Raw genomic sequence first — 25,762 nt, forward strand, 5'->3', positions numbered from 1 at the left:
ATCACTCTGGGAGTCTCGGGCAATGAGGGTCACAAGCTTGAACCCAGCCTAGACAACTTAGCAATGTAATGAGACCCTGTCTCAAAATTCAAAAAGAAAGGCAGGGTATGAAACTCAGCTTTGAAGCACTGGGCTCAATCCCCAGTATCTTAAAAAAAGTATATTCATTCTGGAGCTCAAGTCTGCCCCAAATTCTTCATTCCAATCAGAGTACTTTCATTTAACAGATGAGGAAATTGGACCCTGAGAAAAGTAATACTACTCGCCCGAGAAAATTTTGCCACAAGGTGCTCAGGCTTGAGTCTCACTGTCTGTCAGTCCAGTGGCTGGACTCATGCCCATGCAGTCTCTATTGTTCACTGTGGGAAAAGAGTCAACACAGTATTTAGTTCAAAAAAATACCTAGTCAATGGTGCAACCACTATGGAAGTCAGTGTGGAGATACCTCAAAGAACCAGGAATAGAGGTGCCATTTGACCCAGCTATCCCCCTGCTGGGTATCTTCCCCAAAGAATTAAAAGAATCATATCACAGTGATATATGTGCACCCATGTTTATAGCGGCACAGTTTGTAATAGCTAAAACTTGGAAACAGCCCAAGTGCCCATCAACTGGAAACTGGATAACGAAAATGTGTTTTTTTTATAAAATGGAGTACTACTCAGCCATAAAGAATGAGAAACTAGAGACATTTATAGCTAAATGGATGCACATTGAGGCCATACTCTTAAGTGGAATAAATAGGACTCACACGTGTAAATACCGAATAGTTTCTCTAGTGTGAGAAACTGATAGTGTAAACAAGAGTAAAAATGATTAAATGAATAATTGATAATTTAAAATAGGAAAAAAGGTCCAAAGACGAAGGAGTGAAGGGAGGGGAAGGGGAAAGGAAAAGAGGGAAAGGAAAAACTATGAGAAAAGAAAAAAAATGGAAATGAAATCTATGTAAATAGGGAAGGGTGGAGGGGGTGAAGGGCACACAGGTAATGGGGGAAAAAATAAGAACCAAGATATATCATGTACAGGTATAAACACCCAATGATAAATGTAAACGAATTGTATACCTAAAATGTACCAATAAAATTAATTTTAAAATAAAAAAAACCTAGTCAAAGAAAAAAAGATAATGAATGAACCATATTTACCATTTTAATTGATAAAATCACAATAAAATGAAATACATTAAAATACATTTAAGGCTTAAGTTACACTGGTGATGATTTAACGTTTGTTTTAACAAGGTGCTGCACTGTCTCCCAGTATGACAGTCCCTCTTTGTGTAGAATATAAGAATACACATTTAAAGAAAATTCCAGGCTGTTTTTCATATACCTATGTCTATTTGTCTTTAAAGTATTATTCTGAAAAATAGCTACCTCAAATATTTTCTGAGAATAAATATGAAGCCACAATATAATCATACAGTACAAACAATAATCCTTCTAAGAGCAACAGTTGTGGTAGACCCAGTTCTTTACAATTAAACAGATATATTGTTGCAATATTAAAAACAGATATATTGTTTACAAGCTAAGAAAAAAGCCAATTATATATTGATTTTCACTTTCTTTAAATGTCTCAATTAACAGCCATCTCACATAAATACCATTGTGCCCCCAGGTTCCATGTAACTTAGAGAAAAAGTGAGAGAATTGGAGTCTTCAACAACAATATTGTCCTGGCCAAGAATTAAGAATAAAGAAGTATCACTTTCAAACTAATGGGGTTGTATGTATATAGTTTATCTCCCTAATTAGATAGATATAAATATTTAAACATCAAGAAATATTCTTTACTTGAATAATTAAGAACAAGTGATATACTTACTAGAAGCCTAAGTCCTAACCTTACCCATGTTGCCCATATATTTAAATCAATTTTGATGACTCCATCTGCTACATTGGGTTGTACTTTTTTGTATGTCTTTCCCTTCCTATCTCATCAACCAGACATTGCTGGCACAAAGTAAAATCATTATAGTAGTCTGCTTGTTTCATTAGGAAGTGGAACAATAATTTAATGTTTTAAGGAAATAGCAAGGAATGAACTAAATAGGGTGTTGACTATTTTCCCACAAATCATAGTTTCTTTGAATTGGTATGGTGAGTGTGTGTCAGTCACAGATGCCTAATCCATGAGTGTTGGCTGCTTGTTAAAAATCATGAAAGTCCTGAAGTTCTTGCTCCATAAATATTAGTTCCCTTCAACTCTGCTCAATCTTCAGCCTACATGAGGCTTTTGAAAATATAAAATGTTAAGAACTATTTGACCTCTAGCAAGTGATTTGACCTTTCTGATCCCTGGCTTCCTCATCCATAAAATAGGGATGGTAGTGACACCTCCTCCATAAAGTCACTGTGAGGAGTTAGTGAGTGAAAAAGCATTCAGCATCACAGCCAGTACATAATAGGTGCTTACTAAATGTTAGGTCATACTAGTACAGATTTTTAAAAGCCAGGTGGTGATCTCCATTTTTGTTCTTATTCATGCATACTAGCACTTTATATGTTTATAACAGTTTCATCTTTGTGAAATCATTTCTTGATCTCAAACTGCCTTTTCATGTGTGATCAATGTTGGCAGTGATTACATAGAACAAGTGAAGGATAGTCTTCCTTTAGAATTGCACCTGTTTCTAAGTCATGCAGAAGGTTATATATGAGTGATTCAATGAAGTTATAACTAAGGAGTCCTGTAAAAGTTTTATCACTTATCATTCCAGATTAAGTATCATTTATCAAAAATCCTTGAGGTCAGAAGTGTTTCAGATTCTGGAGTTGGGGGATTTTGGAATATTTGTATGCTTATAAAATTAGTTATCTTGGGGATGGGATTCAAGTCTAAACAAGAGATCCATTTATGTTTAATAGATCTCATATACGTTATATGGCCAGAAGGTAATTTCATATAATATTTTTAATAATTTTGTACATAAAACAAAGGTTCATGGTGTGCAGTTTTCCTCTTGTGACATCATGTCAGCACTTAAAATTTTTCAGGATTTGAAATATTTGGGATTTTTTTATTTGGGATCCTCAACCTACCTTAAAAACAATTTACTATGAGTTTTCCTGTCCATATTCAAAATACTGTGGGTGGAGATGCACCATAGCTTCCATGACCCTCACCAAAACTTCAGGTTCTTCTATGATTGATGCTGCGATGGGCAGTGAGATTTTGCCCCAATCCTAGAAATTATTGGCTCCTGTTTACAAGCTACGGTATTGTTTGCTTTCAAAGTCAATCCTGAAGCATGTAACTTCTTATGTCATTCACATGTGATGCAGCTAGCTACTTGTCCACAAAATAGAGTTTACCAGGTGGTAAACTGAGGTCATGTGAGATACGAACATAAATATTTACAGAGTTAAGGAGAGACTTTGAGTTGTGTGCATAGAGACAGATGTTGTTGAGTCCTGAACAAGAAATCAGGTCCTCTGCATGTTTAGGTTAGGAACTATTATGACAGGAATAGTGATGCTGATTAAATAAAAGCCTCGTGATTTAGCTTGTCCCTAGGAAGGACTTTTAGGCTTCCTTCCGGGAAATGGGATTTCTAAACATTTGTATTTCTTTTAGAGCTGTATCTACAAACAAGTTAGTACACTGCACAGTAAACTACTTGAGAATATTTACTTCCACATAGTCAGAACATCAGGTAAAATTCTGGATTAGTCAGTATCCTGGATCCCCCTCTTCTAATGGACAGCAAGTCATTTGAGATGGGGAAACATCATTTCCCCATCTCTTATATTGGGGGTTGTATTTCTCAAGACGATCATAAAAATTGACATGTACTTTAAAGATTTTCAGTAAACAGGAAAATGTGATGTGAATATAGGTGAAATCATTTTCCTGAAATGAGGTATGTATTTGTAGCTCACTTATTTTTCCAGTTTCTGCATGCAGTATAGCTTACTTCTACAGATGAGGGTAAAACCAGCACTTACAAGTCAATGACAGAGCAAAGAACTCAATACTCAAATATTTAACTTTCTACCTCACAGAATTTTTCAGAGGCTAATATTTGGAATGCGTTCAGGCAGAGTTTAGTGGGCAGAGTGAGTTGTGGGGGTGATACAGACTTGATGTAGCTAATAGCTGGCACCCCCAAGTCAGAAGAGACCCAATGCTGTGGAGCATTTTAAGTAGCCTCAGAATGAGCCCATTTTCTCACCAGTATGTACAGAACTTTACATTTACAAGACATTTTCCACTCACATTATTTCACGTCATTCTCATAACTCTGTAGAAAGTTGTTATTCCCTGTCTTCATATGATATATGGAATCATGAGGTGCGTGCCATGAGTTAAGGAACTGGAACAGAAAAACAGGGCTAACAAGTGGACAGCCAAAATACGGTTCTGTTTTCTTTCTCATCGTACTAACTTCACCTCCTTTGAATGTGTGGTTAGATTGGGGGGGGATGGTTACTGTTTTCTTTAATAAAGAGAAACAAGTATTATATAGATTTGTCAGTCAAGCAAGATATAGCCTTAAACATGCTATGACATATAGATGTAATTTATTTTTAATTAGGTAAAGCTGAAGTCCTACATGAACACCATTTGTACTCTGAAAAATGGATAATCATATTAGTTTGTTCCTGAGATAAATGTTCCTTTCAAATGCAGATATCTTTTTCCCCAGTACAGAATTATATTTTTACCTTTAAAAAGCCAAAACTACCCACTGGACATTATACTCTTGTGTTTTTCTTCTTTCTGGCATTGTGAGGTACATGTTTTCCGATCTGTAATGCCATAACTCAACAAAGCCAGACAGAAGACCATAAAGGCTATTTGCTGCCTTCTCTTATGCATGCTGAGCTAGACCAGTGGAACATCACCTTGGCAGGAAAGTTTTGACAGGAAAAAGGATGTAGTTAGAATGGCAGAGCTTGCAAAATTTTTACCAAACTCATCCGGCTCCAACAGAAAACCTAATGAATTAATCCATACAGAAACAACTTTATGCCAACATACACAAAAACTCTAATATGCTATATGAAACAATATCTTTTTGTCCATTTTCACCACATAGTCTTCATTCATTGGTACCCAATAAAATAGAAGCTTTAATGTAAGAAATATTTTGCCTTCACAGAACTAACAATAAAAAGCATAGTATCTAATGTTTCTATTTTTTTAAAGGATAATCATGGAAATTTCAAGATTAGATTCACTAAGTTACCCTGAATATTCATTTGTTTAAAAAAATCCAAATTATGCTTTAAAAAAGGAAGTATATCCTAGAAACTACATCAGAATCAATGGTGATACATACTGGACCACAAAACCAAGACTGAGAATCAATTTCCACTTGTAGCTTTTAGCAAAAGGAATAGCTTTCAGTTGATTCCCACAGCCCAAGCCAGTTCTGATTTCCTTAGCCCAGTGGGCAGAAAATAGGAGCTTCGAAGATCTCCAGAGCTGTTATAATATCTGTGCTAAGTTCATGGGAGTCAAAACTCCACACAACTCAGCCACTCAGACTGAAAGGTTTTTCACTTCTACTCAAGGAGAGGTCTGTAAAGTCACAGCTTTATGCAAAGCCTAGCTGTGGTAGTTGGGCAAGAAGGGATTACTGATGGTAGGGTATTCCATGTTGTTGACTTTATCAACATGAGAGCTGGGAAAATGCCCCCCAAATAGGATACTGGGTATCAATTTGATCCAGCTGGTCTGACTAGAAGCACCTTGGAGAAGCGTTTCCTCTGGTAGGGGAGCTAGAAGATATTCCCAGAGATACAGGCATCCCAGAAGATCATTTCGTTATATCAATACTTACTGTTAATGAAGACCCGGCAGAACGGGGTCATTCTTTCCTGTTTGTCATCACTAGGAGAGCCCAGCCCACTGCTGTTCAGACATTGCTCAGAGGGAGAATTGTGCCCCAGGTCTTCAGGAAAGCTGGCATCCAAGGTGATTTGGGCAAAGAAGTTGTCACTGAACTACTCCTTAGATCCGGTACCTAGCTTTCACATTCTGGAATCCTGAAGCATTTCTTTAGAAGCCAGAATACCCATAAATGTGGGCAGCTTGTCAAATATGTCACCAGCTACTTCATCTTGAGGTAACGCAAAATGGTTGGCCATGTGAAAGCTGCCCTGTTAACTAGAAATCTAACAGCTGTTTTTAAACAGACCACTTGCCAAACACATCTAGGGTCCGTGGGTAAGTTTATTTTTGTCTTCAAACCGCTGTATTTATCCATGATATTTCTTTGTAACACCTGGACTTCGTCATCCCGGATAATAGTCTCCAAATAGTCAACAATAGCATTAAACTCAGGATCCCAGACAGGGAGACAGTTGACCAGCCGGAAACGCCCCTTTGGTTAGGCCAGGTTGGTCCCAGCCTGTGCCCCATGGCCTGCGCCTGCGCACAAGGCCGGTCCCGAGCTGCCCGCGTGGGATCTTTGACGTCGGTTTGCAGCCAGTGCTCAAGGAAAGACTCTCTCTACAGAAATCATATGCAAGTACCTCTTCCATACCCGAGAATGTTTTCCATAGAACTTCTGTCAGTAGAAGTGTTGAACAGTAGTCACTGAGTTGAAAACAAAGTTAAGGTACTACAGGTATTTAATTTCCAATTTGAAAATTGCAACCTCAGCATGTGTAAAACAAAAACTAAAAACTGAAAAGTAAACAAACCAACTATAAAACAGGAAAAAGACCTGCACAGATCGTTCAGCAAAGAGGAGATAACGATAACAAATAATTCCACAAAATGACGACCAACAAAAAGGGGCGGGGGATGTGGCTCAGTGGTAGAGCGCTTCCCTGGGACCCATAGGGCCCTGGGTTCAGTCCCCAGCACTGCAAAGACAAAGTTCAGCACAATTAGCTATTAGGACAATACAAGTTAAACCACAATGAGTTGTCTACACAACTACTAGAACTACAATTTTGTACAATAGAGTAATAATACCAAATCCTAGATCTCTCATAGGTTGATGGGAATGTAAAAGGTACAGTCACAGTGAAAAATAGATCAACAGTTTATTTAGTACACAACTCAGCAGTTGAATTCGTGCCAAAGAAAAAACTCATGTTCAAATAAAAATCTATACACAAATGTTTTTTGTGGTAGCAAAATACTAGAAACTGCTCAAATATCCTTATGTGGATAACAAACTCTGGCCCATCCATGCAATAGAAATTTACTCAGCAGGGCCGGGGATTTAGCTCAGTGGTTCCACCCCTGCCTCGCAAGCGGAAGGACCCTAGTTCGATCCCCGGTACCAAAAAAAAAACAACAAAAACTGAAATTTACTCAGCAATAAAGAGGAATGAACTATTGATAGATATAATACCCTGAATGAACTTCAAGGGCATTATGCTGGGTTTTTTTTAAAATCAATCTCAAAATATTACATACTTCCTGTTCCCAGTGATATAAGTTTCAAAATGATAAAGCTCTAGAAATAGAGAACAGGTTAATGTTTGAGAGGATGCAAATACAAAGGGGTATTATATTAGGGGTTTTGGGAATTATAAAACAGTTCTGTATGTAGATTATAGAATTTCTCTTAATCCAATGATTTTGGTAAAATATTTACCATAAAAGTTAATTAGAAGTTTTAAAACCATGTGTATGTACTACAAACAGGAATGCGATTTTTGTTTGCTTTTCGGTACTGGTGATTGAACTAGGGCCTTCACCCTGAGCCACATCCCCAGCCCTGCTTTTATTTCGAGGCAGGATCTCACCAAGTTGCCCAGGTTGGGCTGAAACTTGATCCTCCTTTCTCAGTGTTCTAAGATACAGGCAGGTGCCACCACACCAGGCTGCCAAAGTGTTAAAAACAAAATATTGGTTTGATTCCACATAGGTACCAGCTTTTATGTTTATTTAAAATAAATGGTATTGATTTTATTAGCAAGAAACAATTTTAGCATACAAAGGAGGATTATTTTATGATAATAAAAACAGGACAGATATGATCATGGCTGTGACTCCAAGAGTTACTTGTTATTGTTCCTTCTCTCTCCTTTCCTGTTGGCAAAATACAACTTGATGCATTTTCTCCAACTTTTCCAGCATGAGTGGTTTTATAAAGTGTGGGGTTGCATAGTATCATGTGGTAATGTTTTCTCAGATCACTGCCCTTGCTTGGAGGGAATTCACAGAACAATGATTTTTCCTGACATTTTGATTGCTGTTGATACAAATTTATTTTACTTGAAAGTTCCTCTCTTATTTTTCTCTCAGATTTGAGCATTCAAGGAGGTACAGTGATTCCAAGATAGCTAATTAATTCATCTTTATACCCCTTTTAGAAGTCTTTCAGACACCCGTGCCTTTAGCATCCCCTAGCAGGGAAGGGCAGTAGCTGCAGGTTTATGGCCTGCCAAACAGGGTCCTTGACTAGGTGTCTTCTGCTCCCAGGATCTGCCTGTGACTTTTTAAATGTATAACTGTATAACTGAGGCAGTGGGAGAAACTGAGGAAGGATGGCATGTCATATATATAATAAGACTTTGGCACAGAACAACCGAGGTACAAATGCAACTGTCAAAACTTAAGAAAATTAGCTTTTCGGGACATCAGTTACCTCATCTATAAAATGGTTGATAATAATAAATACATCTTCCTCATTGAATGTTGTGAAGATTCAATGAGAAAACAGTGCTTTAACCCACGTAGCTCTATGCCTGCCACATTTGAAGTCCCCATTACATGTTTATTCCCATTTCATTTGAGTTAACTGTCCAGTTTCTTAGCCCCCAAAGGCAATTTGAAGAGAAATGGCTTGCAATGAAGAGGACTGATTGCTAGGAGTCAACAGGGTAGGGTTAATTAACTTTTCTCCAGAAGTGTGTGCCTGAAAAGAATGTATATTGATTAAGCCTTTCAAAATGGAGTCATTGTTAAATGCACTAAGGGAAGTTAGTTTGGGGCCAAGTGAACGATCATGCCTTATGAATCTGTCTTGAATTCTTAGACATTCATATTTGATGTGCTACTTTCTCTTCTGTCAAAGATTAGGGCCTTGATAATGCTATTTCCTATGGCAGTATGATGACACTGGCTCAAAAAGAACAAGTTGTCTGTGATACCTTTTCTTAGAAAAAAAAAGGGGGGGATATCCTACAGTTTCTAGGGGATTCAGAGAGCACCAGACAAGCAAGACTTTGCCATATATATAAATATATATATATATATATATATATATCTCACACATACATATATGTATCATATATATATATATATATATATATCAGTCACTCTAAAGGAAGGAGGGTTAGAAATATCCAATGGACTGAAATTTATCTGGGAATCCTACAGAAGGAGAGTAATCCATCTGGGAAGCTGAAAATGGTTTTCTGAATGGTTTATTTGGTTTACATTTTTTTCACAAGTTGTTAGAGGGGCACACAAAGAAATCAGCCTTACAATAAAATATGGCTCCCTTTCCCCCAGGTTTTCAATATCTCAGGAACACATTACCTGAGAGCTGCTTCGGGCCAGGCACACATTGTTGCCTTATTTGTGTCCTCAGCCCTTGGTACTCAGTCTCCGTAATAAAGGTTTAATAGATGAATAAATCCCTTGTAATAGGCGAACACACTAGTGCCTTTATCCCCGAGTTCTCTTTTTACAGGCTAGCAGACTGACTGAATGCTCCCTGAGGACAGGGAGCTGGACCAGGGCGGCTGCTCTTGCTGTCATCGCCTTAGGGCTTGGCAGTATCCCTGCATCCTGTAGGCATCCATGAGCATTTGTTACATGAATGCCCGAAAACTACCCCTGGTTCTGCGCTCAGAACCCCACAATCCACCTGGAAGAGGGTCTTTAGGAGGGAAGGGCTGACAGGGGATTCCAATAGTCCTCCCAACGCAGGAGGCCAGTAGTGGATGTCATCTCTTCACTCAGCCCTTTGCGAGAGTTTCTAAATCTATTTACCAGGGCAGGGGCCAGCGGTGCGTCCCTGCGGGCCCCTGAAGGGACCTCTGGAGCCAGGGCTCCGGGAAGGTGGCCGCGAGGGGGGAGCCGGCCAGCACGTGCGGCCGCCCTGGGAGGAGGAGGCTGGGCTAACGCAGCCCTTAGTCAGCAGCTGGGCTCGCTTTTGAAACAAAAGCCAATGCCCTCCCTTGGAGTCCGCGGCCGGTCAGCTCCTGGGGGGAAGAGAGCCATGCTGCCCAGCCGGTTAGTGGCCCAACTTACTTCTCCGAAGCCTAGGACAAAGGGCCCGCAGACAACGCACGGGGACGGGCGGGACGCGGGGCTGGGGGCGCGGGCGCAGACCGCCCAGACCCTCCCCTCGCGGCCGGTGGGCAGAAAGGCTGGGGTCGCCTGCGCTCTGCGCATGTTTGTCCCGGGCCGCCCGGGTGTGCTTACAGCTGAGGCACCTTTGGCACCCGCGCCCCAGAGCCCAGACACATCAGGCCTGGGTTTCATGAATGAAATCCAATCGTGGCTATTTATAGCCACGAAGGCTGCTAACGTCACGGTGCGAGCCGAGCCGAGGCTGCCACCGCGTCGAAGCGAGGTGCCTGGAGGGAGCGCGGTTCCGCCTGGCCGCCCCGCCCCAGCGCGGGGTGGGGGCCGGGGCCGGGCCGGGGCAGGGCCCGGGAGGGAGTGAGGGAGGGCGGAGGGCTGGTGGTGCGAAACGGAGAGCCCCTGTCGCGGCGGGACGGGGAAGCGCGGCGCGGCGCGGGGCGAGGCAAGGCGAGGCGAGGAGTGCCATGCTGCCTTTGTGCAAAGTTGGGCGGCGGGCGGCGCGCCGCGCGCAGGGGCCCCGCACACCCGCGACCGCGCGCAGCCGTGGCTGCTGCTGAGTGGCGGGTCCCCCTCCGCCCCCCCGGCCCTTGAAGGCGGAGAGAGCTCGCGTCTCGCTCGGCTGCAGGGTAGGTTCTGTGTCGTGCGTGCGCTGTGGTAGGAAACTTTGTGCAGACGCCCCGGCCCCCCACGGGCTGCATGCGGGGCTCCGGGGCCGTGCCAAGCGGCCAGCAGCGCCCCAGGAGAGTCTTGGGGCCGATCTGCTGTAGGGTCGCACTGAGAGCGGGCACTGTCACATCGGAGGCCAGCAGAAGAGATTTCTAGGAGAGCCTGCCCAGCCGCACCCCTGACTTGGAGCTCAGAACGTGTACAACAGGAGCCCTCAGCAGGCGGGCTGCGCCAGGGAGGGAGTGGTGTCGCGCCCAGAGGAAGGCTCTTTTTCTTCGAAGGACAGTGGTGGGGAGTCCGAGGACCTGAAAAGGGGACACGCCAGCGGCTTGGGCCCTGGCGCCCTCAGGAGACTTGACTGGTCGGCCCGCAGTTGCCGCTCCCCTCCCTTCCCCCGGCCCCGTGGCTATGGAGTCTGTTGTGAGTTGCTGTGACAACAGGAGCTGCCAAGAGGGGCTTGCACACACCTTGCCTTGTCTCCGTGTGCTCAGCTGGGGGGGGGGGAGACAAGAAAAGCCAACCTCCCCCGCCCTCCTTCCCCAAAAGAAGTGGGAGGAAGGCACAACTATGTAAGAATACATCGTTAGAGTCTACTGTTAGCTGCGCAGTTTCCATCCCCAGCAGTATCAAACATCTCAACTGAGGAGCAATGTCAATATTTAGACTTGGACAAACCAGAAAGTTAGAAGGGAGCGTCATGTGCACGGTTTTGACTTGGCTTTGCACGTCAGCATACAAGCTGTGCCTTTGAAGCTGACTGTACACATTTGCTGGGGGTGGAGGGGGGATCATGAAGGTTAGTATAGACACAGAAGCACCCAGATCTGGGAAACTCTAGGAAGTTAGGGCAAGAGAAGCCTCCCTGACTGAACTCTCCTGTTGGGCGCCCCTGTTGAACTTGAGCCAGATGCTCAACTTGAGGTTCCTGGGATTGGGCCTCCCGGACTCCACACAAGTGGAGCTCCACAACTTGGGCTGTGCAACTGGGGCTGTGCTCCACATTCCACAGAAAGCACATACTAAACTGCAGTGTCAGTTCTGAGCTAGCGGCGGCTTTCACCTCGGTGTAAGACCTCTCAGGAGTAGTGAATAGCGAGAAGTCAGCCGGCTGATAAATGTATTTACAAGATGCCTAAGAGAGGGACTGGTTGCTAGAAAATAAACAGAAGTTCTTTTCAGTATAAATAACATCTGCATACTGCTCTGCAGGTGGAGGCAGTAAATTATTATATTCAGGTTTCCTCTGACTCCTGGATGATATTTGGACATACTAATGGGAAAGACATTCAGCCAGTCGATCCCAGTATAGAAGGCTTTGAAAAAATAATTAGGGAGGAATCAGTGAAATCATGGTCAGTATTCTTCTGAATGTGCCCAGTGTTATTTTTCCAGATTTTGAAAGTAGTGTACGTTGTAAGTATACTGGATTGTGTGTGTTCATGGAGATGGAAATAAACACATGGAAGAGTTTGATGTTGTTGGCTTAACAATACAACTTATTAATTATACAAATATAATAGGAAAAATTAGGACTGTTTGGTCTTTTAGTTATGATTATATTGTCTAACAATGCTATTTTGGATGAAAAGCATGCCTACTTCTATGACTTCTGTATTATAAAAGGCCTGTGACATTTTCATTGTTCCCATCCATCAATTCGAGGCCAAATGCTTTTTTTATATATTATTCCAAAATGCTCCAAAATATATTTTCACAAATGCTACAAAATGTTAACCTAGCTATTTCAAAATATATTTGAACCAAAGAAATGTCATTTTTACACTAGCACTTAGCAAAAGTAAAGCAGATTTTGCCCATTCTTGGGGGGGGATGTATATTGACAATTATTGTGAATTATAGTGACTCTCCATGTGCTCCTGACAAACAGTATTTATAAAGTATTTCTCTCTTTTGTGTAGGTAAGCCCAGCTGTGAGCAGGGTGTTCTCTTCTTCACTTCCAGCAAGCCAGGTCAGTGTCTTTGCACAAAGCCATGACAACAGATTGATGATATCCTGTGTCTCATTCTGAGGATGCATTTCAGAACAAGTTTCAAAGTCAGCCGTTAGAATTTGTTTTTGTTATTTTTATGCTCAATTAGGATCATCACAAGTTCGAGAATTATTATTATTATTACTTTATTTACTCTGTGAGTAAAATGGTATCAAGTCGGTTTATCCTTTGTGAGACTCCATTAATTCTGGGAATCAACATGGTGCAAGACAGTTGAGGATACCAAGGATCTGGGTGCTCAGTAATTGAGGTTTGACTTCTGTCCTAATCTCAGCATTCTGGAGTTGGAAGAAATTTGATATAATAATAGTTGACATATATTGAGCATGAACTAAGGTTCAGGTAATGTACTTTCAGTATTCTATAAATTTGTATTTTCATTCTGCCTCAAAAAAAAAAAAAATCCATGAGATGAAACCACTCTCTTGACCACCAAACTGCAGGTGAGGAGCTGGAAGTTCTGAGAATTGTGTTTAATTCTGATATCTAGTCAATGGCACAAATAGCATTTTTTAAAAGTCCTGTCTTATTCTAAGGCATAAATTCCTACTTGAAAAAGTCTTCTCCCAGAAGAAAACTGGGTTCAAGAAAGATTAAATGATTTGTATAAAATGACTTGGGATTTGTGGCTCATACAGTAACATTCAATGGCCCAGCTGTTGCAAAAGAATAAATTTCATTCTCTCCAGTAAAAACAGTGAACTAGTAAGTATTCACATATACTCTTTTGCATGGCACAAAGATGAGAAAGTTGTTTTGTCATGAGACCTCTGGCTTTAAGAATTTTACAAACAGATTTAAAAGGCAAGATACTAAACACTCATGTATAGAAAATTAGAGGATAAATCAAGACTGTACGTGTTAGAAGGCTGAGTTGAGAGTCAGTGGTACATTCAGGAAAAGTTCAGTGTTTCTCAGTCTGTTGGATTACTTTGCAATTCCACATATGCATAGAAAAGAAATTTCAAGCACACTTTTTGTCTGGATAGATGATAGATGAGTGAGAGTTTGGAGAAAGACAGAATGTGAAAATTTTAACCCAATGAGAAGAGATAATTCAGTCACTCCGAACCACCAGATTATAGTATCTCAAACTCAAAGACAAAAGAAGTATAATAATATTGTAGGCTGTTTGATCTCCATAGCATCTTTGAGAAAGATATTTGTCATGAGGCATAAAAGTGTGGGGTTCCTTTGGAACCTCAGTTTGTCTGAAAAGGGCTGAATATTTGGGTACATAATAGTGGCATCCTAACCAAAGTCCTAGAAATGCTCAATATCTAAAGGTTAAATAGAATATTTTCAGTTTGTGTCTGAATGATGGCCTTCTCCTACCTTCTCTCTCCTTTTCCTGGGATTTTTTTTAATAACATGTAGCAGTTACTAATCCTTCTTAGGGATTTTTATTTAGGGGTAATACAAATGAAATAAGGAACAAACCTACTATAAAAACCTTTAAATATCATCTTTTTAATGGACTGATTACCCCAACTTAAGCCAATAGCTCTAAAAGCTTAATTAGCTAAGAGCTACTTTTAAGCATTTAAGGGGTTGTTAGAGGCTGTCCTGTAAAACTCTAGCCTATAAAAAGTTGTAATACAGTGGATCATTACAGAACAGATCGTATTCCATAAGAGCACTGTTCTTATTGGGAAGATCCAATTACAGCCCAAGACCTTACCATCAAGTTATATATTGTTAGTTGTGATAACGGTATGCCATAAGAATATCAATATAGCAACTATAAGCCTACAATTTATTTAAAGCAGTAAAATTATACTGTAGATTACATGTTAGAGCCAAAAGAAATCTTAGAATTAGCATAGTATCTGTAATAATCATTTAATTGGCAATCAATCACTTGTTTGCTTTTTGAGCTTCAGAAGGCTTTAATGTGTATGACTTATCTCTTTTAAAATGGCTAGAGATATTTGAAATTTTGCTGGCTTTGCTTGGTAAGTTTACTTGTAGAAGACTGTAATTTTTTAAACCTTCCTATTGGCTTTTCCTTTAGAAAACAAGTAGTTCAGTCTCTTTATAGGAAGGCCTCCCTTTGACGTCACATAATTTGAGTTTACCCAATATAGGTCATTCAAATTTTGTCCTGTGTTCACTTTCTCTTTTTCAGTCACACTTCCCACCATCCTCACATCACCAAAACAAAACAAGGAAAGAAAAGAAAAAATAAATCACAAGATGTATGTAGAGGAAAGGGCAGGTGGTGGGAGAGTGTGTGACTATGAGGGGCAGGTAAGGCATGAGACAACCAGTTAAATGGATGGGTGCTTATAGACTGGTAATTTATTCGCATTTTTTGTTCATAAAGCCACCCCCTCCTCTTCCTGGAACCTTGCTTCTTATGCACACAGGGCAGAAGTTGTGAAATAAACCAATTGAAAATGAAGGGTAGACCTGACAGCCATTCTTTCCAAATGTCCAGGAATTCCTGTCTTCAAATACTCCCTCCAGTTTCGCCATCAAAAACATCTGCTTACCTCTGGTCAGGTTTTATTCACTAAAGGGTGAATTAGCAAGTTTTACAAAGAAAGAGGTATCAGTACATTTCTCTATTCTGCACCTGAGGTTACTTATTGCACAGACACAGGTTAACAGCCAGTTCCCAGTATTAATGAGGTTATGATCTCAGGCTTCATTCCAAGACAGCTTGAGAAGGGTCAGTGTATGGGGTGCTGTGTTCTGGAGAAAAGGGCTATTCCGTCTCAACACCTTGGAAAGTAAGGGAAGTTTCTCCTGGTTCCTACCATGTCTTTATCCTGCTGGAGTTCTCTTCATCATCCATTTCTAGAAGTGCTTTTGAATTGTGATCCAGCTGGAGCCCAAACCCCTAATGACCTCTGCAGTAATAACAGCCAGATCTTCTTATTCTCCTCTGGGTTCTAGACACTTTACTGCATTACAGCTAATATTCATTATCAACTACAATTTTACAGAAGCAAACATGGAACTCAGAAAGGTTAAGCTAAAGAGCTAGCAGGAAGCAGAGCTTGGATTTGCACCCAGGTCTAAGAACTTAAATATTTGTTTCATGTCTGTATGTGCATCCGTGTGTGTGTGTGTGTGTGTGTGTGTGTGTGTGTTATAAATAAACTCAGAAAAGCACATACTTTAAAGAGTTTCATTTCAGGTTACTCTTGCAGAAGTTAAATAATTATTCTGTGGATTTATTTTTTGGAGATACATACAGAGCAGTCTTGCCTTGGATAAATGTGTTAAGTCTTGTCATCATTTCTAGTATATTATGAAAATTTCAGTCTTAAACAATTGAAACAGTGGAGTTGAATGATGAAGTTAGTTAATGGTATTTGATTCAACCTCATGTAGATAATAAAATACTGGTCCCCACACTTGGGCCCTGCGGAGCCGCCCGGCCCCTCCCTGGCCCCAACAGGCGGGCAGGCAGGCGGCCCTGAGGAGGCAGGGAGGGGGGCCAGAGGGCGGGTGAAGATGCGGAGCTTATGCGAGGCCGCCAACTGCACACTGAAGAGTGTGAACTCCAACCTGGCCTTCTTCAGGTTTCTGTGGGATCCAGCCAGATGCCAGAAGTGGGTGGAGAATTGTAGGAGAGCAGACTTAGAAGATAAAACACCTGATCAGCTAAATAAACAATATTGGCTGTGTGCCAAACACTTCAAGACCTCTATGATCTGTAGAACTAGTCCTGATAAGACCCTTCTTCGAGACAATGCAATACCAACAATGTTTGATCTTATCAGTCATTTGAATAATCCACATAGACACAGAAAACGAATAAAAGAATTGAATTAAGATGAAATCAGGACACTGAAACAGAAAAAAATTGATGAAACTTTTGAACAGGAACAGAAGCATAAAGAAACAAACAATAGCAATGCTCAGAATCCCAGTGCCAAAGTTCAGGGGGATGAACAGGATGAAGACATTTTACCTTTAACCCTTGAAGGGAAGGAAAACAAAGAATACTTAAAGTCTCTATTTGAAATTTTGATTCTTATGGGAAAACAAAACGTAGCTCTGGATGGGCCTGAGACCAACGAAATCCCGGAAGGTCTCTTTATGCCTGATAACTTTCAAGCTTTGGTGGGAGTGCCAGATAAATTCTGGCGAAGAGGTTCTGAGAAAGTGCTTGAGACCACAGCCGTTAACACACTGTTCTGTTCAAAAACACAGCAGAAACAGATGCTAGAGATCTGTGAGAGCTGTATTAGGGAAGAAACCCTCAGGGAAGTGAGAGACTCACACGTCTTTTCCATCATCACTGATGATGTGGTGCACATAGCGGGGGAAGAGCACTTACCTGTCCTGGTGAGGTCTGTTGATGAATCTCATAACCTGAGAGAGGAGTTTGTGGGCTTCCTGCCTTATGAAGCTGATGCGGAAATTTTGGCTGTGAAATTTCACACAGTAATAACTCTGAAGTGGGAACTAAATATGGAGTATTGCTGTGGCCAGGCTTATATTGTGTCCAGTGGGTCTAAAATGAAAGTTGTTGCTTCTAGACTTCTAGAAAAATATCCCCAAGCTATCTACACACTTTGCTCTTCCTGTGCCTTAAACATGTGGTTGGCAAAATCAGTGCCTGTCATGGGGGCATCAGTTGCATTAGGAACAATTGAGAAAGTTTGTTCTTTTTCCATTGATCACCACAACTACTTTTAGAACTTGACAATGTAATTTCAGTTCTTCTCCAGAACAGTGAAAAAAGGGGTAAAGAATTGAAAGTAATATGTCATTCTCAGTGGACAGGCAGGCATGATGCTTTTGAAGTTTTAGTGGACCTCCTGCAAACACTTGTTTTATGTTTAGATGGTATAAATAGTGACACAAATATTAGGTGGAATAATTGTATACTGGCCGAGCATTTGTACTCTGTAGTGCAGTAACAGACTTTGATTTTATTGTTACCATTATTGTTCTTTAAAATGTCTTATCTTTAACAAGGGCCTTTGGGAAAAATCTCCAGGGACAGACTTCTGATATCTTCTCTGCAGCCAGTGGTTTGACTGCTGTATTACACTCACTCAATGAAGTGATGCAAAATATCGAAGTTTGTCATAAGTTTTGGTTTGAGGAAGCCACGAATTTGGCAACCAAACTTGATACTCAAGTGAAATTCCCTGGGAAATTTTGTAGGCCTCAACAAGGTAACCTGGAATCTCAGTTAACCTCTGAGAGTTACTATAAAGAAACCCTGAGTGTTCTAACAGTGGAGCACATTATTCAAGAACTTTTAAGATATATTCTCAGAACAGCACCTCAAAGATTTTAAATGCTTATCTCTGGGTACCCTCAGTCATGGGACAGCTCAAATTCAATACATTAGAGAAACATCATGCTGACATTTACAGAAGTGAGTTACCCAACCCTGATACACTCTCAGTTGAACTTCATTGTTGGAGTATCAAATGGAAACACAGAGGGAAAAACATAGAGCTTCCATCTACCACTTATGAAGCCCTCCACCTGCCTGACATTAAGTTTTTTCCTAATGTATATCCCTTGCTGAAGGTCCCGTGTATTCTTCCTGTGATAAAAGTTGAGAATGAGTGCTATGAAAATGGACGAAAGCATCTCAAAGCATACTTGAGGAACACTTTGGCAGACCAAAGATCAAGTAACTTGGCTTTGCTTAACATAAAGTTTGATATAAAGCATGATCTGAATTTAATGGTAGACACATATATCAAACTATATACAACTAAATCAGAGCTTCCTACAGATAATTCAGAAACTATTGAAAATATTTGAGACTTTTACAGTGGGCTTTTTCTTATATTTGCTATTTGAAAGAAAAGCTATAAGGGGTATGTAGGCCACCTAATCAGTGAATATGTTAGCCTACAAGCCTGTCATTGAATATATTAGCCATTGATAATCTCCATATTTAAATGGTCCCTCTGAACCCTCGTGCACCTGAGACCTGTCTGTTCTTCTCAGTGGTTCCACTGCCTGCCTCAAAAGCACAAGGTCCTGAGTTCAAGTCTCAGTACAAAAAAAAAAAAAAAAGAATGGCAGAAGATAGCATTGTAAGTGTAAGTGCCACGCTTCACTTTGGCATGACCTCTGCTGGTGGCATTATGGAATTGTTTTAATTAAGACATTTTAGACACACTGTCATTGTGGATCTGCTTTCAAGTAGAGTTGTCAGTTTTTGAAGAAATGAATTTTGAGGTGGTGTGGGAGAAAAGAAGGCATCTTATAAAATGTTATGGTGAAGGCCATCATGGGCCTGTGATTAGTAGGAGTTTTAAGTGTGTTATTAAAAATCTAATGGACAGTTAAGGGAATTACTAAAGAGAAGTTTATGAGCTTATCAGATTTCAATGTAGATTTTGTTTTATTAAATGAACTTAAAAGAATAGGTTACAGTTTAAGCTTGAACGGAAGAGCTTGCCATTGTTCCACATCTGGTTATTGCTGTTTACATTCTTTTGTGGAACCTACATCTTCATAAGCTTCTTAGCAGGTAAATGTTGAATGCTTCTGCTTCATCCTCAAGGCAGAATCAGAGGCCATCCATACAGGCAACTGACTCATCTGTTTTCTTCTGTCTTTTTCCATGACTCTTACCTATTGCCTGATCTTGATTTATAAGCAAAACTGAAAACCTACAAAATGAATGTTTTGTGGTTTATTTAGAAATAATACAGAAAATATTGCTGTTATTTTTTGTGAAGAAAATTTTGTATAGTTTATTTCAATCTAAATAAAATGTAAATTTTGTTTAAAAAATAAATAAATAAAATACTGGCACCCAGGGAGCCATGTAACTTGACCACTTTCACAGTTAATAACTGACAATGCCTGAACTGAACCCAGGTTTCCAGATCCTAGCTATGGCTTAATTTTGTTACATAACATGCTCTGAAGAGGGCCAAGTCTTCTGAACCCTCCAAATTAGCCAGAGTTACAACCAGCAAGTCCAAAATGTATCTGTTACCAAAAGCATCTCCAGAAAGGTGTGATAAGAGGGTTTCCAGCAATGTGAAGCCATGCCATTAGGAGAAACCTCACTTACCTTCACCGATGACAAGACAGGACAGTCCTTTTCTGCAGAACATGCACTTTGATCCCTTCGCAGCTGAATCAGTTGAGTGATCTGCCGGGAGGTTTTTAATATTGTTTGAGCTCTGCTTTCTATTAGCTGTGTGCTTTGGGTAAATTGCTGCTTTGGACCTTACTTTCCACATCTGTAAGTGGGAAGAATATCACCTCCCTCAGGGGATTTTGAGCTTATGAAATCACCTCTGAAACACATAGAAGGTTAGGTGCTCAGTGAAGGTTAGTTCTTTTTTAGCCTTCTCAGAGTATCATAAAGGAAAATATTTCAACATGTCGGGGTAATCATAACATGTAATGGTGGAGTCATTGGATTCTGCTATGGGAGGAATGGTTATCGGAATGTTTTCCTCGTGTTCTGGATACCAGCAGCCCAGTCCAATTCCATTTGTTTTCCTCACCCTCTAGAGTTGCCGTGGTTTACTTGAATTAGTCTGTTGTTTTAGTTTTTCCCACAAACTAATACAAAGCTCCTCTTGGAGATTAGTGCCTCTCATTTTCTTCCAGACACTGTTGAAGCATCCCAACATGTTTTTCACATAAACCTTTACATTCTGAAACAACAATTGTACTTTGTGTCCAACAGCTGAGAAATATTTCTAGAGAATATCATTGCTAGTAGAAAACTTTTACTTTCAGTTTCAAAGTGTGTGAGACTTGCTATCTTTATTTTGATGAACTGCAGAATTGAGTATTGGGGATATGCTGTCTTGTCCTTGTGTCATGTGTTGCTGACTGATGTTGATAGAAAAAGCATAAACACGACAATTTCCCCCTTCACCCTCAGCACTTGATCACTACCCTGGCCTAAATTACACCTCTGGGAAGTGTTTCATCACACTCCTCTCCCCAGCTGCTGCACTTTGTCATGTGGCACTTGCTGCCCTGCTTTGGATGTTTGGAACAAGTCTTTGGCAGCCTTTCCTGATCATCACATACAGAGGAAAGCTGCTGTTGTGGGTTTTTTTTTTTTCTTACTTGCACCTGTTTTTTTCTTTCTGTTAATAACAAGTGGCTTTGAATAGACTTTATTCTCTTGGTGGCACAATTTCCCTTTAAGTATTTGGTAAGTGATATTACAAGACAAATGTTCTTTTCTTTGAGGTTATGGGTACCCATTGCATGTTTTTCCCAGTGCTGTGAAGTAGCTAGATAGGGCTAGATGCTTAGAATCATCAATTGCAACATGATCCCTAACCTTCTTACTAAGCTCAAATTAATTCTATGTAAGTTTCAATTCTTACCAAGGAGTTACTTATTTTTAAAGCAGTGTTCAAATGTTATTAATGTGCCGACAAGAATGGGCATCCCATTAGAAGGAAACAAATTCTGATTTAGGAGTTTGAAATGCAGCCTGAGATGGGTAGGGGAAAGGAAAGAAGGAAAAAGAAAAAATATGAGAAAAGGAAAAAATGGAAACAAAAATCTTTGTAAATAGGGAAAGGTGGAAGGGGTTAAGGGAGGGCAGGGGAATGGGAAAGAAATAAGAACATCATGTAAAGGTACAAGATCCCAATGATGAATGTAACTGTATTGAGATTATGCGTTTCTAGCAAGCTCCCATTGGTCCAAGGGCTGCTGGATGGAAGACCGCACTGTGAGTAGGGAAGTTCTCAAGTAGAGTCACCATTGGATCTAATGCTGAAACTCAGGCTGTGTAGGTCATAACTAGACTCTCACTTTATATTGTTTGCTTGTTTCTTAACTCATAACAGAGTAATGGACTTTTAAACATGGAAGGAGTTGTAGCTAGTGATGCTGGGAAATCAACCTACTCTCTGGGGGAAGAAAAAAGAATGCATATATGTGCATAAATATATTAATTATAAATGCTACTAGGGATTGGGGGGTCTGATCAGTGCCACAATGCATGCTTGGCCTGCACAAGGCCCTCAGTTCAATTCCTACCCTCTAAACAGATAAATAAATGCTACTGATGTAATTGATTAGAACAAAATTTACAAATAATAAAATATAAAATATTCCTTATTATAAATCCCACATTGCCAGTTGAGCCTCACAGAATGCTTTTGTTGGTTTTTGCCAAACTCTTCTTTCTCTCCACAGCCAACATATGGTACAATCAACGAAGATTGTAGTTCCCATGTAAGTGTTGGCTGATGCTTTCTTTTGTGTTGATGAGTAAGACAAAAGTGAAACAACAAAGACATATGTCAGAATTGTACCTATTCATCAATGACATGAATGAATTCTTTACTGAAATGCTTGGTAGTTTTAACATTCTGAGAGGATATTTCCTCAAATGTACTGTTCACATTGTAACGGCTTCACATGCCACACTTTCTTCTGCATTATTAAAATTTTTAAATTATTTTTTTCTTAGCTCTAGACGATCAACAGAACCATAAAGCAAGCCCTGCTTTGTAGTAGTGGCTGGTTTCTGTGGTGTAAATGATCAGCCAATTTCTTGACTGCCTCCTCTCTTTTCCTTCTTGTGTAACAGGACAAAGGCTACTGATTCTTTCATGTGAGCGCACGTGTAGTTTCATAAGTCATGAAGCTCAGTGCTTCCAGGCATTAGTTTGTTCTGACTCTTTTCAATACAGGTTCCCCACTTTCCCCTTTATCAAAACATCTCCATTTAGGCAGCCTAAAGAGGAATAAGATTTGGCTTCACATCAATAAGTGGGGGAGGGTGATATTTTGGACATAGAACCTGAGGCTAAATTTACAGCTGCTTATTAAGTCCCCTGGAAAGAGGTTTCAAGTAAAGAAAATGGTTTTCCTTCGTGTGTATCAAACAGAGATCAATACTGAACTTTTGGAATATTTCAGACTCTAGTATTTCTAAACTCTTTATTTAAATACTAAGGACTCTCTTCTAACAATACCACTGAAGTCTTTCAAAGTTTTGATAGAAAGATGTGGACAGATGACAAACAAGTTTCCACTTGATACATTTTTGCAAACTTTACATACCTGTATAACTAGCTGCTAGATTAGTAACCGGAATACCACCAGCACTCTGCTCTGGTTACCATTACACTGCATCCTCAGTGTGTTTGAAACATTCTGAATTCTGTGCCCAAGGGTAAGTCCTTCATGTACGGAATTTGATTTTTCACTGAAGCATTACTTTATTTGAGTCAACAACTGTCAGCTTTGATTGGAGTATCACCCATGTAGCTGAACATGTGTGGAAGTCTGTCCTTCCAAGTAAAGATTATGATATTAAATTTATGTATGAATGTGTATCAGTTGTATGTATGTGATTTTCAGGTACACAAATACATGTATGGCATGCACACCAAATTATTTTGAACTACTTTGTTTTTAATGAATGTAAAGCCGAATTACACTATATTATTGACCCGAGCCTAAAATATCTTAACTACAATTGATTTCCACAGAATATTTCATGTGCTCTGTTTCCATTTCTTAAAACTGTTCATTTCAGTTACCATAAGTATTTCCTTTGAATACTTAGAATGTCAAAGCCAAGAATTTTTCTTTCTGCTTAAAATAGAACTGTATGCATTTGTCCTGGATATCTTCAATGTCTTTTTATTTAGTTCAAATTCTGTGTCTGATATTCAGCAAAACACCAGTTACAGTCCTGTGTGTGTGCGTGTGTGTGTGTGTGTGTGTGTGTGTGTGTGTGTGTGTGTTTGGAAAGCTTGAGGCAGAAAAAAACAAGTTTAGCAGGCTTAATATGCTTTAAAAAATGTTTGGTTTTGAAAAACAATTTACACATCATCAAAAATCATTTCTTATTATTGGATTGTATGGGCATACTCTTAGTAGAATTAACAATGGTTATACATTACTTTTTTTTTAAAAAGCTAAAATATTTTCTCATTATAGAAGTAATACATCTAAGAATATTATTTAACCATAAAGAGTAATGAAGTACTGATATATGCTCCCACATGAGTGAACTTGAAAATCTTATGCTCAGTGGAAGAAGAGGAATACAGAAGGCACAGGTTGTCTGACTCCATATTTGTGAAACCTTCATCATACACAAACCCATAGAAAGCAGATTAGTGTTTGCCAGAGTTGGGAGAACTGGGGATAGGGAATAACTGCTGACGGGTCAACAGTTTCTTTTTGAGAATGTGGAAATATTCTGGACTTACATCATGAGAACAATGGTCCAACTATGTGAATATAAGAAAAAAAGCAGACATTGAATTGTACAGTTTAAATGAGTTTTATAACCTATGAATTCTGTCTCAGTTTTTTTTTAAGGCAACACAAGTGCATTGTAGAAAATTTGGAAACTAAAGAAAAGTAGAAAAATGACAGGAACATGTCATTGCCCCATCATTCAGCAACAACTACTACCTATTTACCATATTTCCCTCCAGTTTATCTTAAGTAGGCACATATTAATACCCAGCCCCCCCGCTTTTTACAAAAGAGTGCATCTCAGGGAAGATCCATTTAGTTGGAGCCAGGGAGTAATGGATGAAAATGCAAGTAAAGCAGAGCCCGGTGGCTAGGTTAGCCCTGCAAAAATGGATGAAGAAACTCAGGAGGAAACGCTGGGGCCCAAGAGGTAGAAGGACAGACTTGAGTGGCTGCCATTAAAGGTGGAATCCTAGGAGACACACTATAGAGACTTTTCAAGAGTTTTGCCACAAGATGTGAGATAAATTATGTAAACCCTAGAGTCATGTTTGTGTTTCTTTCAGCTATGTCTTTGTGCCAAAATGGTGGTTCATGTAAGGGAATGAGGAAGCCCAGTTTTATTTAGGTTACATGGATTTATTTTTTGTAGTCGCTGTCAACCTAAATTTCAGGTTACCATTCTGCACTTTCTCCTCAGTATTTCTCTATATTATCACAGTTATAGAAAATATAGTTTTAATGACAGCCTTAATAGATCAGTCTTACTGAGTTTTCTCTCTGCATTCTCAGTGGCTATTTTACAAGCATGATGTAATTTAACCTTCACAACAGCCCACTGAAGGAGGTAATTATCCCCAGTGAACAGATGAAATAGAGGCTTAGATTAAGTGATGTGCCCAAAGTTATACAGCCAGTACTTTATTGCCCCACTTATCATAGATTTAGATTATTTTGTGATAAATATATTTACTTCTAAACCATTTTCCATCCATAATGCTGTTTCCTTAAATGACTACATATATAAAAAATTATTTTTAAAATTTTTAAGGGTTGAGATTTTTAGTTGCTGTCATAAACTTTTTCCTTTTAATTTTTTTCATTAATGTCTTTGTGGCCAGAGAATTTGGTTGGTACAATTTATGATTTGGAGGATATTTTCCCTTATGTCCAGTATGTAGTAAGCTTTTGTAAATGTGCAAGGAACACTTGAAAGAAGATACACTGTTTTAATAGATTTAAAAACACATGGTATATCTATTAATTCAACCCTATTGTGATATATCTATTAATTCAACCCTTCATATGGTGTTCATTTTCACTTTCTTAATCTGGCATTGATAGATTCTGATTTTTCAACCCATATGTTTCAGTTGTTTTGTTTTGTTTTGTTTTGTTTTTGAGACAGCATCTCGCCATGTAGTTCATTCTGGCCTTGAACTCATTACATAGCCCAGGCTGGTCTTGAACTCATGGTGATCCTCCTGCCTCAGCCTCCTGAGTGCTGGGATTACAGGCATGTGCCACCACACCTGCCTTTGTTTCAGCTGTTTTTATGAACTTTTCCTTATACTTCTAAAGTATTCTTCATGCTTATTATATGCCTTTTGGTCAATGGAGAGTCATTATTACTGTTTTTATTGTGAGTTGTCCTTTCTTTTTACCTTCCAGATTATCTTTTATAGATAATTTTTCTATGCAAT

The 25,762-nt window shown here is 39.7% G+C and overlaps 1 protein-coding gene, 1 long non-coding RNA gene and 1 pseudogene across 9 annotated transcripts in view; 2 read left to right on the plus strand and 1 right to left on the minus strand.

Moving 5' to 3' along the window:
- Positions 1–6,801, minus strand: part of LOC147825609 (uncharacterized) — a 45,333-nt gene extending 38,532 nt beyond the window's left edge. The window contains exon 1 of the long non-coding RNA XR_015440537.1: positions 5,795–6,801. This is a non-coding gene — a long non-coding RNA (uncharacterized LOC147825609). The remainder of the gene's footprint in view (positions 1–5,794) is intronic.
- The window catches only part of Rhobtb1 (Rho related BTB domain containing 1), a 131,492-nt gene that overhangs the window by 42,848 nt on the left and 62,882 nt on the right, over positions 1–25,762 (plus strand). For 3 of the 7 annotated variants that reach the window (XM_087185514.1, XM_004858270.3, XM_021239107.2), the window contains exons 1-2: positions 10,724–10,859; positions 12,819–12,869. The gene's annotated coding sequence lies outside the window, so the exon portion shown is untranslated. Of the gene's footprint in view, positions 1–10,028; positions 10,159–10,723; positions 10,860–12,818; positions 12,870–25,762 lie in introns of those variants that run through there. The other 4 variants (XM_004858267.4, XM_087185511.1, XM_087185512.1 and 1 more) reach the window with 2 other exon arrangements.
- Positions 12,876–23,064, plus strand: LOC147825610 (52 kDa repressor of the inhibitor of the protein kinase pseudogene; annotated as a pseudogene). The gene has a single exon (XR_015440535.1). The product of XR_015440535.1 is annotated as a 52 kDa repressor of the inhibitor of the protein kinase pseudogene (transcript).

This window comes from Heterocephalus glaber, unplaced genomic scaffold (genome assembly GCF_053883595.1).
Source record: "Heterocephalus glaber isolate CG9 unplaced genomic scaffold, H.glaber_assembly_v1.0 deba00001497, whole genome shotgun sequence".
NCBI lineage: Eukaryota > Metazoa > Chordata > Mammalia > Rodentia > Bathyergidae > Heterocephalus > Heterocephalus glaber.